We start from the raw sequence: 14,839 nt of genomic DNA, 5'->3' as shown, positions 1-14,839 counted from the left end.
CAGTAGGAAAATATTGCATTATATACACTCAAATTTGCTTTGCATTTTTGAAACGCGTAACAAAAGCATGAGTAGGTCCCCTCATTACGCATCTTGTTCTTCTCTGGGGTAACAGATAGCGTGCATCACTCAAAGCGCACACGTCTGGTGTTTGTGTATACTTTTTGAGGAATCTGGGATGTATGAAGGATCACAGAGGATATTTAGGCGAGGAGAGTAATGTGATATTTATAGATTGAGATGTGTTGGCTGACCGCAGGGGGTCTCAATGCCCTGACAGGAAGAGCGACGCTGGAGAGCCGCCACCTGGAAGTACTTCTCAGAGGTCAGAGGTCAAATCTATTGAACATGAGTGACAACATCTACACATAAACATACTGACATCAGTCTGTGGATTAGAGAGACACTGAGATTCAGCCTCAAGCCTGCTGTTTAGATAACCTGCCCAAATGAACTCAAAGATGTTCATTTAAGATAGCATTTTAGAACTGTATGCTTTTATTTCTTCTGTGGAACACAAAGTTCGTGCTGCTTTTTCTATATAACAAGAAGGATGCTGTCAAATTCTCAAGCAAATAATATGGCTGCACAATTACCTGAAATAAAGCTGAAACTGAAATGTGCGTGATTATCAAATTGCACAAAAGACTGTAATTTAATCAAATATTTATTGCCAAAAGCTCATGGCCTGTTGTTGCTCCAATCATCTCATCACATGTAAAAAGAAAAGCTCATAAACAAGCTTTAAGAGCTCTGTGATGAATAAAATAAATTTTTGGTTAATGGTTTAATGTTTGAAAATATTTAAATAAAATATTTACTTTAATATTTAATTTTACAGTTATATTGTAAATAAAATAATATTTATTATTTGATACATTAATTTATTAACTGACTCATAGTCTGTTATAGATAATATATTACATAATAATATAGAACAACAATTTTAACCAATTGTAAAAATAATTAATAAATATAAATAAATAAACTTTGCTAAAAAAATACTTAAAAAGAATAAATATTCAGTTTAATCAACTCAAATGCTTTTACTTATGAGTGTAATTTTATTTTTAGAAATGTAATAAATATCTTAAGGCAGTGCGAACATATACTTTAAAACTATTTTATTATATATATATTTTTTATTATATTTTTACTTCAGTTACAAACAGTAATCCTGAATTGTTTTTGCATTTAACAAAAAAACAAAAAAATACAATAAGTAATAAATAAATATTATAAATTATATATATATATATATATATATATATATATATATATATATATATATATATATATATATATATATATATATATATTATTTATAATATTTATTACATTTTATTTCTTATTTTTTAAATCAAAGCTTCCCAACATATTCCCAACGTATAGCTCTATTAAATGAGGACAAAAAGCTAATTTTGGCTAAATCAACGGTTAAATGATTTGTTATTACCACAAAAAAAGAAAATGGTAAAAATAAAATAAAAACCCACAATGCAAGTCACATGATCTTATGATATTTGTTACAAAACCCACAACACACGCTGAAGACAAATTCTCAGTGAATTCACAATCACTCATTAATGACAAACTGAGCCGTGTTTCCTTCTGGTGTCCTTGAAACTACTGCAGTTGCTTCAACAAATGGAGTCCCTCACACAATGATAGGAAACATTAAAATGCATTAATATTGTGGCGTGCATCTCCTCCAACAATAAGTCTTGATAAGGAGCCAGAAATAAGAAAGGGCTGTTTAAATGTCAGCGGCACCGATTATTGGGGCTGTGTTTTTTTTTTTCCATCAATGAAAACTAGTTCTGTTTTGTTGATTTATTGAACAAAACGTGAAACTTAAGCATAATTACATAATACAACAAATAAAAATCAGTAGTCCACTAATTCATAAATTAGCTTTCTAAAAATGGGAACGGGAAACTAAAAATGTTGCAATGCATTTAAAATAAAAGTAAATCAAATAAAACAATTCATATTAAAATTAGGAAAAATATACAATATAAAAAGCATTTAAGATTAAAAACAAAAATATTTTTTAAAACAATTTTTCAAGAATGAAAACAGGAAGCCCCAAATCGGTAAAGTGATAAAGTTTTCCATACCAACTAAAGGAAAACATTTCACAAGTTTCAACAAATGTGAGCATATCACTAGTTTGTGCGTGTCGCAGATGATAAGATGCATCCTTGTCTCAAGAATGCACTTCGTTTTTTAAGTCAACAAGCAAACGTCCTGATCCAGAACCACGCTGATAACCATTTGTTCAGATTAACTTCGTCTGAAATGAGGGAATGAAACTTGCTCTGCTGCGCTGACCTGAAACCTGACCCAGTAATGTGGGTGACATTAGCAAAGGCTGCAGGCTCGACCGAGGGACCCTTATTTAGTCTGTTCAGCTCTCTGACAGAAACAACATCAGCGGGATAGTGTTCATCATGTCTCGACCGATGAAGGAATGTCAAATACTGGGATCTGTGAGCGAGGCCTGACCTGAGAGCAGTCACAGCATAACATGCAGTCACAAAAGAAAAATTCTCAACACTTGTGACCCTCCGTTTAAAACCAGCAGGGCAACTTCCTGTTTTGCTCTTGTACCTCTTTAAATTACCCATCGGCCATTGCTCTGATCCATACATACACACACACACACACACACACACATTTACATATATACACATATATACATATAAAATCTGAATGTACGGTAAATAAATACCAATAAGTACCATAAAAAAAATATTGTAGCAACATATTAAGTTTTACGGCTTTAAATTAAATTTACAGTTAAATACCGTAATTTTATTACCTGATATAATGTTAATATAACAACCCATGAAGTACTGAAATCTGTTTTGTATCAAAAAGCAGGTGGCTATGAGGGCCAGCTTTTAAATAATCACATATATAGAAGGCGTCATTCTTGTTTAGCCACTAAACGCCATCATAACGAGACTCAAAAAGAAATTCATTTAACAACATTAGATGTAACATATAACCTTTATAAACATATTTGACAAGAAACAAATATTTTGTTTTAGCTATTTCAGAACAATTATTTAAAATGTTAAACAATTCAATTCGGGTTCAATTCAAGTTCTTTTTCACTCCCAAAAACTGTATTTTACCATAAAATTGATTTATTACAGTTTTCACTGTATATATTAGGGGAACCATTAACCATTTAACAAGCATTTATTGTAGCATTTTCACAGTTTTCTACAGTTGGTTTTTTTTTTTTACAGTGTATAGGTGCATCACACAAAAATATGTCCAGGTAACATTTTCTAATTTTCTAAATTGCTGAATATTTTAAGTCCATTAAGAGATTTGTTGTTGTTACTATCACTATTAGCATTATAGTTTGGTCTGTGACACTGAAATTATAAATTTCATGATAGTTAAACAAATTTTCTCTCCAAAATCAAATGTGTTGTGCCCATTTAAGTCATTTAAATTTAATCCTCGTAATTTTTTTCACTGTTACACTGAAAAGCAACGTAAATTATAGGCATCACAACAAATAAAACAATATAAATACATGGCATGAATGTAAATTTCTTGAATTTTGTTAAATAGTTGCTTAATAATTGTCTTTATGTTCCCAAAATGGTCAGATTTTTTAAAAATGATCTGTAATACAACCATGATGAATAGCACTTTACAATTTAATTAACTGGCATAATATTAGCGTTTTTGTTTACAGTATTTTGATGTGATTTTAGTTCATTTTGTTAATTCATTCAGTGCATTATAACAATGTGAATTTTAATTATCATTTCAATGGTCCTAATTTCTCTTGGCACGAACAATAACCGACACATGTTTTGTTCAATTCATGTGCATTGTTGCTAATTTCTATGTTAAAAACTAAATTCCTCGGACACAACAGAATCGGAAACTACCCATTTAAAAGCAATTAACTTGTTATGTCACATTCTTCTAAACCTCACAGATCAGTTTCTAATCAAACCCACGACTATTATTACCATCAACAGCATATGGGCAGTGTTGTCTCGCTTCTCTACACAAAAAAAAAAAAAAAAAACTCTCCAGCTACAGGAAAAACACATTGGACCCTGTTCAAGCTTTCCAGCAATTCGGGAAGACCTTCGCAGTGCGCAGGGAGGACAGGGTCTCCTTTTATTGCAAACGCTGATTGTTCTCGGACGTCAAAACAACGCTCGCTGGGCCTACCGAGGGCTGGCATTGTAATAACAAACAATCGAAATTCTTCGCCGAGGTGCTGCACACAATCTGAATTGTTCGATGGTGAAAAAGGCTGGTGGATCGCTGCACGGCCAAGCTGGGTGCGCGGATCGGCCTCCGTGACATGAAACCGCAATAACAGGAACCACTAACCGGCCTCTGCAGCGGTGCAGATAAGAGCCGCGCTGAATGAAGCCCAGAACGCGCCGTTACTGTAATGATAACAACAGAATGGTGACTGGAATGCCAAAGATGCAGGTAATAAAACAAACACAGCCCGACTTCAAATAAAAGGTGGAGAACTGATGGAAAGCGATACAAACAAGCCATCCCAGCGCACCTTTAACTGACTCTGGAATGCCATTAACTAGAAGGATGTGTCAGATGAAAAGTGTTTCTTTTGACAGGCCGAGAAACCACACAAAAGCCCAGGCGAGTGCTGGTAGTTTCCAGAGTAATGGAAAACTCATTTGAGAAACACTTCACAGTTTACTCAGAGCCTGTTATGTCTGTTCAACCATGTGAACGCTCATAATTCCTAAAGGCAACACAAGATGTGTCAGATAGCATGGCCATCGTCAATACAGCCTGGCATGTTGATTAATAGTCTGGCTCGTTAAACGAATTGTGTTATGGAATTGGAGTGGTTTTTAAAACGGTGTGAAGTCGCTACTTGATTATGTCATCATGCAAAACAAAGCACATCAGTTATACAGAATGCAGAGCTGTACCTAAGAAAGCCTTAAATATGGACCTCTTGGGAGCTCTACAGTGAATGGGTGCCGTCGGAATGAAAGCATCCCAATAATCTATACAACTCCAGTCTATCACGTACATGTTTGAAAGAAACCAATCCATCATTAAGAAAGTTGTTTTCACACTAAAATACAAACCCTCTATATATTTCTTTAAGTAATCTTGTCCGTATCAGGAGAGAAATATGCTTCAATCTAGCATGTTTTACTAGTGATATTTTATGTGAAAAGACAAAATGAGATGGACCTTTTTGCACTTGATTTTTCCCAAGTGTGTTATAATAAACAAACAAATTCACATCTTGGGTGGCCGGAGTAATTTTTTTTAGCAAATTTCCAATTTAGCTTGAACTGTTCTTTTGTTTGATATATTTAAAAATAATCATGGCTAACAGCAGAACTTGCAGCATTTATTACCCTTCTGCAACCAATACTATAAAAATAAAAAATAAAAATCACAATCCTAAACAAGGAGAAAAATTAAGCAGATGCACCCATTTTCAGGGCCCCATACATAACAATAAACACTATTTTCCAAATTAATGTAAACCCAATATTTTTTCTTGCTTTCCTAAAAGCATGCATTGATTTGATATGCTAACGGACCAAAAAGAAATGTTATGAAAATTGTAGCAAATATTTTGAAAGTCCAAATAATAGTTATCAGTTATTATGATCTAAATGGGAAAAGAGAGCAAAGGGTCAAATCATCGGAACTAAATCTTACATAAGTGTGACAAACACAGTTTTTTCTCAGTTTCCTCAAACTCCGGCCACACTCTCATCAATATGTTAACCTGCTAACGGGCCTACTGTAATGAGCCTGGTGTAAACACAACCGCATTATTGCCCAGACCTGCCTCTCCAAGTACACAGCCTTGCCCTCATCACAACTATAGATTAATCACTACAATACAGACACACAAGAAATGGTCCTGTCTTTAGGCGTTTGGGCGCATGCCAGCATAGAAGTCAGGTATTAGGGTCAATGGAAAGCCAGTGCCTGTGGGAGCGGGGCAGGGCTTGTTTGTGTGAGTTTGGACAATTCTCGTCCACCTCTGTATCTACGGTCTCTGTCCGCCCTCCTTTTCACATGTTAGCAAACACATAAAAAAAAAAAAAGAAGAACATTAAGGAGTGGTTGAGCTGACAGTTTTGCTGGAATAAGACTATTTAGACAGGGTGGACGGCACAAAACAAGCATACATAAATTACATTTCATAAATAGGTCAATCAATCTATCGCATAAATAAAACAAATGCAACAGTGTTAAATCAATTTATCTGTTATATAAAATACTTTTTTTTTTTTTACAAAATGGTACTTCAATATTCATTTATTATGGAAGCCCATAATAAATTCCAACACTGAATAAAAAAAAATTAAAAAGGTCATTTTTAATCTCACAATTCTGACTTTTTTTGCAATTGAGAAGTTAACATCTCGCTTAACATCTTGTAATATTTTGTCACAAAACTGAGATATATACTCACAACTGCAAGACATAGTCAGAATTGCAAAAGATATTAAAAAAGTCAATTATTGTTTATTTGTTTACTGTATAAACAATATTTTTACAATATAATATTTAAATATTTATCTATTTTATAAAAATTAATTTTGTGTACAATATCAATTTTAAACATTTGCCTACCTATCTATTGCATAAACTATATAAATTTGTCCAAAAGAACACATTAAATCTGCGGTAGAGTCAAGGCTGTATCACCAAAGCCATGAAACGGTTCCAAATTTTCTGAAGCACAGCATGACAAATAACAGGAAATCACCCTTCAAATTAGTGGTCTAGCAGAATTTATGCCTAAATGTTGGACCAAACTAACACCGTGTTCTCCTTCGACAGAATAACAATGCCCTGCCTGACGCCCATGTTTGCCTCTCCGTTCTTGGCTGTTTGTGTGCTCCACATATGCCCAGGAAAGCAACTCACTTCATCTTTGAAACTTGCGACGGTTCTTCTGGCTTCATCTGAGGTGTAGTTTCGGGATGTTATGTTGCCGAGGACAGTTTTTTTCCTGTAATAGGAGAAAGAACAGAATGTGATTGCGATGTTCTGTGCATGTTAAGTATATTTGCAAACAGGCCGACACAAGTTCAAATGGATCAGCTGTCTACTTGACTGATCCCAGACAAACCACAGCTCATTTACAGTCTACTCATGACAGCTAGAGATTGCTGCATGTCTGACATCTGCATGCATACTGTGACCTAAAATACATTCTTGTGATTTCTGCCATTTCTGTTTTAATTGCTTTGAAAATTGAGGAGATCATCACTGTATTAGGCATGGACTTAAGCCAAAAAGAAAAACTGCAAGCCCAAAATCTTCAAGATCTTTGAGCACACCAAATGTATTTAAGTGTTGATTAAAAGGGTTGCATTTGAAAACACAATTTCTCCAAAATAAATTTTATTGAAGGAATAGTTTAGAAATGAATGAAAAATGAACATATGCTGGAAACTAGCATAAAATGTGTCATTCAAGATGTAGAGGAGTTTTTTTTTTCATTAGGAACAGATTTGGAGAAATGTAGCTTTGCATCACTTAGGGACACTTAATTTCTAAAGAGACCAGAAGACCGAAGGGCAATTCCTTGGGGGTCTTGGACTGAGCGCAGACTTGACAGGACTTCACATAGACCGTGGTTTCCTTTGACATGGTGGGCCACCAGAAAGAGTTTTGTGCCATTTTGTTGGTGCAAGTAATTCCAGGGTGTCCAGCTGCAAGGGATGTATCGACCCACTGCACAATACGTGGTCAAAGGTTGGCAGGGATGTTCTGCTTTTTGGGAGGACAATTATTGGGAGCTGGTTCATTCTGTAGGGCCTGTTGTATTTCCCCCATAATGTCCCAAGAGATGGGGGCCAAAATAATGGATAGGGGGAGTATGGGTTCATGATCGGGTAGGTTGGTGTGATGGTCATAGCGTCAGCTGTACCATTTTTGCTGCCTGGTCTGTAGGTAACGGTGAAACAGAAGCGAGTGAAGAAAAGGGATCAGCAGGCTTGGCGTAGATTCAGTCTTTCGCAGTCCTTATGTACTCCAGGTTTTTATGGTCAGTGATAATTTGAAAAGTATGTGTTATGTGCTTTGGAGTACGCGCGTGTTCTCTTTCTCCTCCCTCCTGTCTGCTCTTAGGTTCCTGATTGGATGTGTCAGCTGTCGATCATAATTGTGACGTCATCGTCTTCGCCCAATCGACTGTCATCTGACTGGTTTAAAGGTCCTTTAGTGATTTTATGTTATTCTTTACTATGCATCTAATAATCAACTTTGACTGTGTAATGGAGAATTGATCAGATTCCTTTAATTAGGGAAATGGGAACAGGTGAGTATATCGCGCGATGTACACTTTGCCCGTAGTAATGTTGTGTTAGACACACTAGGTCAGTGGTGAGCGCCTCTGTTTGTATTTTTGTTATTAGCAAGAGTAGGAGAGTTAATGCGACGACTCGCTGAAGACTTCAGCTTCTTTTCTGCATTTCTGCAAGATGAGTTACTTAGCGTTGTGGCTCATTATCAAATTCCCGTTTCGAAACAGCAGCTCAAAAGAGAGATAAAGAATAGTGTGTTGCAGAAATTGGTGGAGTTGGGTGTTCTGGTTCTGCAGTAGGGAGCTGAGGATGGTTCCCTTGCCTCTGATGATCACCCTGAGTTTGAGGAGGAGGAGCAAGGCGGAACTGCCGAGGTGGAGGAGGTGGAGTTTGAAGCCAAGGCCATTCTGCCGCCCTTTGAACCCTTCTCTCGCCCTCAGCTGGGTCTGGAGTTGGTGCGAGACTGAAAGTCTGATTAGCGCGAATCCAGATGGACACGCGTGAGAGGGCAGAGGATCGTCAGGCAGAAAGAGAGTTGCGTCTAAGAATACGCAAAATGGAGAATGAGGCGGAGACACAACTAAAGTTGCGAGAATTGGATTTAAAGGCGGCCAGAAGTGCACCTGTTCCTGTTGCCCAGCACCAGGTGGCGGCTGTCGCTCCGCCAGGCGGCGTGGTGCTGGGTACCAATTTCGATGCGAGTAAAAATATCTCTCTTGTGCCGCAGTTTCGAGAAGCAGAAGTTGATTCATATTTTGGCATGTTTGAGCGTATTGCTTCTGCTCTATTGGTTGCTTCAGAATTGGTTGCGCGACGTCTGGCCTCTGATGTTGCAGTGCAAATTGACTGGTAAGGCCCAGGAGGCTTGTGCAGCATTGTCTTTAGAGGATAGCTTAAATTATGACTGCGATTTTGCGTGCATATGAATTAGTGCCAGAAGCTTACAGACAGCGCTTTTGGTGTCATAAAAAAGGTTCTAGTCTAACGTTGACTGCGTCGGTCCCCTGCCTAAAACAAGATTTTTTACATTCAGTTTGCCGAAGGTTAAGCAAACAGACCAAGGCACAAATTTCCTCTCGAAACTGATTGCACAACTTTTGGGCAACCTTAATATATCCTATCGGGTCGCGAGCACCTATCATCCCGAAAGTCAAGGTGCGCTCGAACGTTTTCATCAGACGTTAAAGGCGATGCTCCGAAAGTACTGTCTGGACACTGGTAAGGGAAGCCGTGCAAGAAAGTCTTGGGTTTAATCCTGCTGATTTGACCTCCTCTAGCCAGTGCCTCCATTCCTCAAGGGCTGCCTTCATCGACAAGAGATCTTTGTACCCTACATCATAGTTTCGTTCTGCCACTGTTAACTTCCTGGAAAAGAAAGCACACGGGTGCAATTTACCTGTGGATTCACACCTCTGGGAAAGCACAGCTCTGATTCCGCAGTCAGACATCGACTTCCACCACAAACGGTAGATCGGGATTGGGGTGTTTCAGGATAGGGGTAGATGTGAATCGTTCCTTCAGATTGGCAAATCTTGGTTGACCTCCTCGGTCCATTTAAGTTTGGCTGGCTTGCCCTTTAATAACGAAGTTAAGGGAGATGCAATCATGCTGTAGTTGCGGATGGATCAAGGGTAGAAATTGGCAAACCCTAAGAATCTCTGCAGCTCCTTTAGCGTTGTAGGATGTGGCCAATCAGTAACTGCCTGGACTTTAACCTCATCCATCCTGCCCCTGTGATGACTAATTTGGTATCCCAGAAAAGATGTTTCTTGGACATGAAATTCACAATTTTCAGCTTTGACAGAGTTGGTTCTCTAAGAGTCTCTGCTGCAGCTGGCGAGGTTGAGGGGCGAATCAAACTAGACTGCAGAGCTTCTTCAATATATTCTTCCATTGCCTGGCTTTCTGTTCTGGACAGGGGATAAACTTAGTGGATGCATAGAATTGGGCAAGAGGTCTATTGCACAATCCCATGGGCGATGAGGTGGTAACTGGGTGGCTGCGGTAGCTCTTGAGTTTGGGGTTGTCGAAAAGATTGTCAATCTTAATGGTTACGATTATAAAATCTGAAAAGGACATATCCTCCCCCCTACACGCTAGCTCAGCCTGCAATTTGGGATTCAAGCTATTGCGAAACATAGCTTTCAAAGCCACATAATTCCAGCCACTCTGTGCAGCAAGAGTTCTGAACTCAATGGCATAATCCGCTGCAGAATGGTTACCCTGAGCAATATAAATGAGTTGAGTGGAAACATCTTTACCGTTCGCTGGGTATTCAAAAACTTCCCGAATGTGTTGCATGAAGTGATCAACTAAGAACCTGATCTGTAAATCTGAGTCCCAAACGGCCGAAGCCCAGTCAAGTGCTCTCCCGGTCAACAGAGTCATAATACATTTGACTCAAATTTGATTCAAACTTGTCGCCCTGATTATCCTGATTAGCCAGTTGGCACAGAAAGCCTTTACACAGATTGGCGGTGCCATCAAATTTATCTGGGAGAGCAAAGCTTACCATCTGGGGAGATGGTGGTGGCAGTGCTTGTTTACTGCCTGAACTTTGTTGAGTTGTTCTTGGTAGTTTAGAAGCAGGTCTTGCTGATAAGCAAATGCTGGTTGCAGATCCAAAACCGAGCCCAATTAACAAAACCTGCTGGATTCTCGGTAGGTGAAGTATTCTGTAAGGAAGAGGAGGAGGCTGTATTCAAATCCATATGCAGGGTTTATTTGGGTATCGACGAAAGACAGAAAACAAAAGGCTGGCAGAGAGTAGCAACATAAAAGCAGTCTGATCAGTTACCAGGTTAGAGGGCAAATCCATAGGAGGTAATCAGGTAAAGCAAACAGGCAGAGATCACAATATAACAGGCAGATGAATCAATGGACTGCTCAGTAAGGCATGTTAACTAGCAATACTTCGCAACGAGTGAAACATGTGCTCTGGCTTTATGCTGGGCAAACAGGAAGTGAGCACAGAGGGAGTGGAACAGAGTTAGTACTCAGGTGAGGGCTCCCTCTGCTGGCATGGTGTTACAATCACATTCATTCACAACATATGTTCAGTCATAAAGTCATGCCTTGTGGTGTACAAAACTGTAGGTTTGCAAGAAACAAATCCATAATTAAGGTTCTTATAACCTAAGACTGTTGCTTCTGGCTAAAACTTGAGCTCTCCGTCCATAATATTGCTTCTGCAGGATCTGAATCAAAACAGAAATATGCACATATCAAGCACTGTTTGCATGGAAAAGCAGTCCAACACTGTTCTAAACAAATATGTTGGTTGAGTTTGACATGGGGACCTTTACATTTAGGAAGCTTTATAGATTATGAATATTTTTGGTCAGAAATAATGGTTTGAAAATGTCTTGAAGGATTTATTTCTTACAAACCTGCAGCTTTTTGTTTCACCGGAGGTTAACTGATCAATTGGAGTGGTATGGATGACTTGTAGATTATTGTGGTGTTTTTATTTGCTGTTTTGACTCTCATTCTGACGGCACCCATGCACTGCAGAGGATCCACTAGTGAGCTAGAGCGATGCTTCTGTTCCAACGAAGAAACTTTGAACTTTGAACTCTTTGTTGTGCACCTGCCACCAAAATGCTGCTTGTGCATTTGATTTAAAACCGTAAAATGACAGATTTAAAAAGAAATTCTTCAATTTTTAAGATGCAATCAGCATCTGTGTGTGATGCACAGGCCCCTAAATTTCTCTTCTTTAAAACCAGACAACTCACCAAATAGTACTGTAAATGATGAAATTGCGCTGTTTGTAAATATTTAAGATAATGTCAGAGCGAAATAGGAGGTCAGAGATATCTTGCATAATGTTTCTCCAAGACTTCGATTCTGTGAAAAGACATGTAGAGGCAATGGCATCTATAAAAACAAGCCCGGTATGCTGAACGCACGCCAGTCAGAAGGTCTGCCGACAGAACAGAGAACCAAAAACCAGATCCATGTCAATCTGGATGACCTATGACAGCACATCCATGTGAATTATGTGCCCTCCGTTTCCGTGTCAAGGTGACGCAAACAGCGCTGACTGGAAGTGGGGAAAGTGCGTGGCAGTGTGGTTTTGCAAGTGAGCCCAGATGCCTACAGAAACATCTTCAGACTTTACACTCTCCCGTGACACCGTAGACAAGCACGTCACTTCGCGTTTTTGGCAGAAACTGAGGTAAAGGTTACATTTTGCGTCTCAGACCCCGAGGGTGTGTAAATATTTGCTGAGCCCATGTCTGGTTGCATAGGGGATTAGGGAAGCCAATCTCTTTGCACGCTTCATTCCTGGCCTCGCGCCATTGAGACGGGATGCGTAAGGGTCGGCGCGCTGCGGAGTTCACAGTTATTGCACAGAGAGCCGCATGTACGATTCTCGCCTGTATGCGGGACGGCTCTTATAAAGTGTGAAGTCACGAACACCCACATGGGATTACAGTACGAGACCTGCCCTTTATGTCACATCGGATAGGGCAACTGAGTCAGGCAGGGTGCACATGTGCTCATCAAAAATACCTGCATGACATGCCGCTCACATGCACAAATCTGCTCACGCGGTTCACACGGCATGAAGAAAAGGCATATGCAAAAGAGCAAAAGTGCAAAGAAAGTAACAAGTTTGCATGTTGGCATGTGATGCTGGCAATATAATAAAATAATAAAAAACAAACAAGATAAAAAAATCACTGATAGCAAATCAGCATATTAAAGTTATTTCTGAAGGATGTGACACTGAAGACTAAAATAATGATGATGAAAATTCAGCTCTAAATCACAGACATAAATAGCATTTTTAAAATATATATGAATAAAAAACATTGTTTTGATTTGTAAAAATATTTCTAAATATTTTTTGTCAAATACGTGAAGCCTTGGTGAGGGAAAAAAAAACTCTATATAATCACCATGTGTGTGTGTGTATATATATATATATATATATATATATATATATATATATATATATATATATATATATATTACCTCACTTGCATACTAACTGAATAACATTATTGCACATTGGCTTGCAAAGACAAATTTAATTAATTAATTAATTAATTCACTAAATTAATTATAACAAATGACATGAATCTGCCTTAACCTTTTCTTCCTTCTCTATAATCTCCGTTGCCATTTCTAACATATTATAAAGAAAAGTTAATTATTATTTTTGCATTATATATATTAAGCTTGCAAAACACTTTGTTTAGTGCACCATAAGTACACAAATTACTGTTTTAGAACAATTGCTTTATAAATGAAAACTGGTCAATTATCTCAGATTGTGGCAAACAGAAAGGAGATTCTTGAGATGTCAAGACATAAACCAAGTGAGAATAAATAAACAAACAGGTGGAATGCTGAGGTCAGATTTCTACCAGCATGTTTACTGCATGGCTGTAGAAACACATCCCTCATGGCTTACCGTACATAGTGTTAGCTAAAGAGAAGAGAGGATGTTTTCTAACCCATTATCACCCGCCGAAACCAAGCTCCACCATAGATGTCAGGGGATTTTTTATCTCTTATTTTCATGAGGGCTTGAAACACTTCACCTCTGCTTACTAAACTTATAAGCATCTCTCAGAACTGGAATTGCATCCATTACTTTAGGCAAGGTTTTTTGACATCCGTTTACAGTTCACTATCAGCAATATAAATATTATATCTAACAATATAACACAACAATACAAGCACATTATATATTACCACAAAGTTTTATGGTTAATATATTTTAGTTTAGAAATATTTGTATTCTATGACTGGACATAAATTTGATTAACTATCTTTATTATGTGTATATATATATATATATATATATATATATATATATATATATATATATATATATATATATATATATATATATATATATTAGTAAAAAGAAAGAAAAAAAAAAGAAAGACAATTTTTCTTACTTAAATGGAAAGAAATGCACATTACATCATGGCAAAATTTTTGTGTATTTTTTAAATATTTAATGATAATTTACAAATATTTAAATAGAACATATTTGAAAACAATGAACCATCTTCTTTTAAAATATGCATTATATTCCATTATGTCTTTTTTTAAACCTAAATGTATATTTTGGCATATAATACATATTTTATACTAAATAATATATTATAATAAAATATATAATATTATATAATACACTATTCAAAACAAATGTGGAAAACAACAGATTTAGCAAAAAAACAAAAAATTTGGTTGTTTGAATATATTACTATCTTACTTTTTTTATTACTTACTATACAGCTTTTTTTAAGAATTAATAAAATACACAATCACATTAAATATATATTTTTTTAAATTGTAAGTTTAATATATCTTTTATTTTTAAAGTTATTTATATTTGTAAGAACTACATATTTAAAGCATGCGAAACACATTTTGCATTTAGTGCCCTTAAAATGTAGGAATAAATGGCACTACTTTGTGTCAGTTTTTCTTGCTGTCGCAGGATAGGAGAGATCAGGTCAACCACAAGTATGAGATTATGAAAAGCAAGACATTGCTAA

At 37.0% G+C, this 14,839-nt stretch overlaps 1 long non-coding RNA gene across 1 annotated transcript; it reads right to left on the bottom strand.

Annotated features, from left to right (window-relative positions):
* Nucleotides 1–4,040: 4,040 nt before the first annotated feature.
* LOC122324091 lies at nt 4,041–11,220 on the bottom strand. The gene is made up of 4 exons (XR_006247101.1): nt 11,113–11,220; nt 10,828–10,990; nt 6,931–7,015; nt 4,041–4,436 (listed from the first exon to the last, which is right to left on the bottom strand). It is a non-coding gene; the product is annotated as an uncharacterized LOC122324091 (long non-coding RNA).
* Nucleotides 11,221–14,839: the final 3,619 nt, after the last annotated feature.

The sequence above is a fragment of the Puntigrus tetrazona genome, chromosome 19 (genome assembly GCF_018831695.1).
Source record: "Puntigrus tetrazona isolate hp1 chromosome 19, ASM1883169v1, whole genome shotgun sequence".
In the NCBI taxonomy this organism is placed as follows: domain Eukaryota; kingdom Metazoa; phylum Chordata; class Actinopteri; order Cypriniformes; family Cyprinidae; genus Puntigrus; species Puntigrus tetrazona.
This window is presented reverse-complemented; position numbering and strand designations above follow the sequence as displayed.